Source organism: Haliaeetus leucocephalus, unplaced genomic scaffold, assembly GCF_000737465.1.
Source record: "Haliaeetus leucocephalus isolate CR32 unplaced genomic scaffold, Haliaeetus_leucocephalus-4.0 Scaffold151, whole genome shotgun sequence".
In the NCBI taxonomy this organism is placed as follows: Eukaryota; Metazoa; Chordata; class Aves; order Accipitriformes; family Accipitridae; genus Haliaeetus; species Haliaeetus leucocephalus.
The window spans coordinates 1,700,386-1,705,207 of NW_010972587.1; the positions used below are offsets into that span (position 1 = coordinate 1,700,386).

General features: G+C 40.2%; 1 protein-coding gene across 1 annotated transcript in view; it reads left to right on the forward strand.

Moving 5' to 3' along the window:
* DYRK2 (dual-specificity tyrosine-(Y)-phosphorylation regulated kinase 2) overlaps positions 1-4,822 on the forward strand; it is a 10,723-nt gene that overhangs the window by 194 nt on the left and 5,707 nt on the right. The window lies entirely within an intron of this gene.

The following is a 4,822-nucleotide window of genomic DNA, read 5'->3' on the forward strand; positions in this document are numbered from 1 at the left end:
GGGGGGGAGGTCGGCCCCGGGGTCTTGCCGCGCCACCGCTCTCCTTTCTCCGGGTGACCCCTGCGGCGGGACCGAGCCCTTCACGGGCACCCCGGGGCGGGAGAGGGCAGAGCCCCCCCGGCCCCCCAGCCGAGGGTGTCCCATCCTGCCTAAGGAGGCGGTTGGTGTTTCAGCGAAGCGCGTTTAATTCTGCAGACTCCGATCCCATACGTGCGTGTTTGTTGTGAGGCTGGGACCCTGTGACTGCACGGAGAAGCAGCTTTCCCCCCCCCCCCTCCGTCAGTCTGGTTTTGTGTCTCATTTTCAGTGACAAATTCAATCTTCCACACTTGCACAGAGGAGCTGTTCTGGTAAATGCATTTTTTGAGATGGCACTATTTTGGCAATGAGGTTAGTTACTGTGATTAAAGGGTCGCATGAACTGTGGTGAAAAATGAAGGCTGCTCTCCCCTTACATGTCTGATTAGCTCAGGCCGATGGCTGTCTTCCCCAGAAGTAGCTGTCGCTGTACTTGGGGACAATGATTGGATGAATCCGACTTTATTGCTGCAGTAGTTTACCTAAAGAAATAAGCACTGATGGCATGAAAAGGACGTTATTTTCCGGTTCTGTGATATCTCACATATCTCCCACTCCTAGTTAATCTACTAGGAATGAAACTTCCCAAGTATGCCACTATATATGGATGAGAGAGGGTATCTCTGTCCTGAAGGCGTGATAGACTATAGAGAGGGGTCTATATGCTGTCACGTTGACACTAAATATCTGAAATTTTTATTGCATACATTTCCTTTTAAATTATGAAAGATTTCATACTGACCCTGAAAGGCATTGATGGCATACTTTTCTTAGAATTAATGAGTTCTTCATGGATGCTCACATACTATCTTTGTAAACATATGGCAGAGCTTTAAATGGTAATGTGATTATGGGCTAGTGGAAGGTGAAACTATGCATTTAGATATTAGTGTTTCAGTGACTTTCTATGTAGCTTCAGGGGTAAAAGCATCTTATTCAAATCCATGTATGGAAAGAATTGGCTTAAATAAAAAAAAATCAGTATATGTAGAATATTCTCAAAAGGAGTGATGAATATTCTGCAAATTCGAGGTGGAGCTGCATACTTGAGATCAACATCATTGTATATTTATGTAGCTAGGGTATATGTCTGAATTGTTCTTTAGTATCAAAGGCCAATTTTTTCACATTTGTATACCAGTTAAGTGCTGGTTGATATTAGAGTTGGGGCAGCAGCTTAATTTTTTTATAAAAACAGAAAAGGAGGAACATAGTACACACAGCCTGGACACCGATCATGAAACTGCACGTACAGGTGGGCCCACAAATAACAGGGGCCCACATGTAACAGAGCCCAGACTTAATTTAGGATTTGTGAAAGCATGGTGGTCCAGCTATGTATCTGGGAGTACTTACTAATTTTGGAAGTACGGAACTTTGGTATTTTTATACATAGATTTATGTGTGTGTGTATTATATATAGTGTCTGTGCATATATATGTAGATACTTGTAGTCTTTATGAAAGCATGCGAGGCGTGTTCAGGTGTTACATTTCTGTGTTTCGAGTGTTTTATACATATATCATTGTGTATGTATGCATATGTTTATATATAGCACATATGCCTATGTATGTATATATACATAGAGATGAAATACTTATGGAAGCACACAGGGATGATCAAGCATTATATTGCTGTGTTTCATGTCCCTCTAGGTTCTGACTGTTGCAGACTCTGACTTGCCTTTGCGATACACAGCCTACTCTACAGTATTTATTTAGCCTTGGGTACTATTACAGAAATACCTCATAGTGCCTTTCTGAATTTTGTAGGCGGTTATTTTGTGGTTGGCTAACATAACTTTTTGTGGTAAGGAACAGATGTGACATCCTAATGCTGGATTTTAACCTTAAAAAAAAGGGCTATATCTGTTCATGTGATCTTTCTATAAAGTTCAGGCCTTCTGACCTCAGCTGACACTGACTGAAACCATTGGTTTTGCATCCCGCTACTTCCTCCAATTGGACCTATTCAAAATTGAACATTTCAGTTTTCTTAAACCATTTTCCTTCTTTGTGTTCATTTCCTTATTGTGTTTTCATCCCTGCTGTATCTATGTGACTTCTGTAATAGCTAAAAATTGAGGGTATCTCTCTTTGTGTTTCAAATTTAAGAACGTATAGTTTCCTTAAGTGGCTGAACTTGCTGGTGACTGGATGTAAGCATGTGGATTGTATATACATGAGTTGTGAAAGAGAGACTGAGATTGAAGATAGGTTTTTGTTTAAGCTAAAAAGTTTTTCTTTTAATTCAGACAGAGAAGTAGTCCACTACCTGTCATATTTCTTGCAGTAGTGAGTTGTGTGATCCAGCCTTTAGTGAAACTGTGGTCTCCTACTTTCAAGTGAAGTTTCGTTGTTTGGTAGAATGTAGTAGCATGGGTAGAAGCGGGGAAGATGCTACACAGGCTTCGTGTAACAGGGCAGAGGTTTTGGCTGCAGTCTCTGCAATCACAGCAACCTTTGTTGCTAAGCAGGCTGTTTTGTATTGTACCAGGGAAAGGTTTTGTTTATTTTTTAAAAAAATTGTGGCTTCATCCTAGGCTTATTCATGTCTGCTTCCATCACTGAGTATCTTTTTGGCTTATGGTAGAAAACATGAACTCATTTCCAACCCCTTGTCCTCTTCATTTTCCTCTCCAAAGTCATTGCTTCCTCTTTTGAAGCCTTAAGTTCTTGCCTTGGTGACTGGAACCTTTTTCCATTCAGACTCTCCTGTTTCATTATGATGTTCTTACATCCACTTGACACGGTGCAGTAGAGATTATCTTGCTTGCCTGCTGCTCTGCTCGTGTAAATCCCCACCCGTCTGTGAGTCCCTCTCCCAGACTCTTGTCTCTGTCTTCTGCCTACCTCCATCTCAGTTCTTTCTTATTTGGCATGTATCCCTGCATTCTGCACTCTTCCTATTTCTCTTGCAGTAAAGCAGTCTTAATGTTTTTCTCCTCCTGTCCAGTACTGTAACAACAACCCATTTACAGTGCATGATTCAGTGCCCTCCCTCTTCAAGCCCTTTCTAAGATTTCCCTACAGCAAGCCTGTTTTCTTTTGCCATGAGGGATGAATGTCTGTCCATGTACTTTTGCATCAGTCATTCAGTCTTATTCTTCAAAAATTTATATTTAAAATTTTTTAAAAAATTAATTTACCTTACAATGGAACAGAGATTCCTGGACTCTTCTAACATGAAGATCTGGTGGGTCGTGTGCTGCAATTTTTTATTGTGGGCAGCTGGTTTAAAGCAGGTAAAGCCAAAGAAAATACCTTCCTATTGTGGCATTTTCATGTAATGAATTGCCACAGAAATGCTGTCACGTTTGAGTGGAAATAACTATACAGTCATGACCTGGACTTTTCTTTATCTAGATTTCTTTGGATGTTTCTTCGTCTTCTACATAAAACTTGTGTCTAGGAGGAATATGAAGCTATCTTAACTTTTAAGGGGGGATCTCTGAAATTTGGGTTCCAACAGTTGGTGACTGTGCTATGGGGACTGCTGTACATCTGGACACATCTCTCGTATGTGTACACTTCAGCTTACCTGAAGGGTTCAATTTAGGGTGCACTGACTGTCCTTTTTGGTTTCAACATGCATAATACTTGCAGGGTGTCCCAGAAGTATTCACAGTTACTGCACCTGCATAGTCCTGACAGGAGGAAAAAAGTTTACGAATCAGTATCACTGCTGAAGCATAGCTGTGTCTGTGAAAATATTTGCTATATAAAGTCAAGTTAACTTTTAAAAAAAAAAAGCTTATAGGGACCAGGTATGACAGCAGCAAAAAATCTAAACAGTGTGTTTTTTTCTACAGCTGTTGTTGAGCCACAAGCTCTTTAGCACAAGGGCTTAGTCTTTTTTGGTGTATAAAACACATACTCAAAATCATTATGATAATCCTGCATTATTGTTATCCTGCTAATTAGCAGCTATTTTTAGTTCTGAACAGAGGAATGCTGTTGAATTCATTTATCAAGGAAAAAAAGTCCTTTTGTACATTTGCTCAGGCTGTAGTTAACAAAATAGGCAGTGAAGCATGCTACACCTGATACCGTATGCCTCTAGCGTGTTAGACACAGTAGGGCTGAAATTGGCATGCCTAGAAATGCTGTAAAGAAAGGGGTATATAGTGTAACATTTGTTCTTTAATTAGGTTACTAGTTTGGAACACAGTTTCTCCCTTGTCCTCATCTATGCAAAGTAATAGCAGATAAAGACATCTTTTTCCTGTGCAGTATTTCAGCAGGCCATCATGATTGCTTTATTATTAAGATTAATTTTATAAACCTTTTTAGATTCTGATTGACATCAAAATCTTTCTTTCTGGGGTTTTGCTCAAAATAAAATGATAACATATAGCTGAAGTGTGTGTCTGTCTTGGATAGTTTTATAGGGTGCTAGTATCACACCAAGTGACTTTTGCAAAGATGGAATGTGGTACAACTACATAATGTCTTGATGCTTTTGGAAGATACAGTTGAGAAGAGGTATATGCTCCTGTGGTGTTCAATCCTATAGTCGTAGTCTTGTAGAAGGTCTTGAAACAGACCATTGCATTGGCTGAGTGTTACTGCAAAGGAATTGTCAGTCAGTTTGCCTTCTTGTTAGCAGGGTGGACTCAGTTTTATGCTACTTCTGTGTTGTTACAGGTCTGTATTCTAGGTACACTAAGTTACTGTTCTACTTCTTTCCCTAAACCCATCTGTGAAAACAAAAAAACAAACCCCAAACACCCCCCCACCCCCCC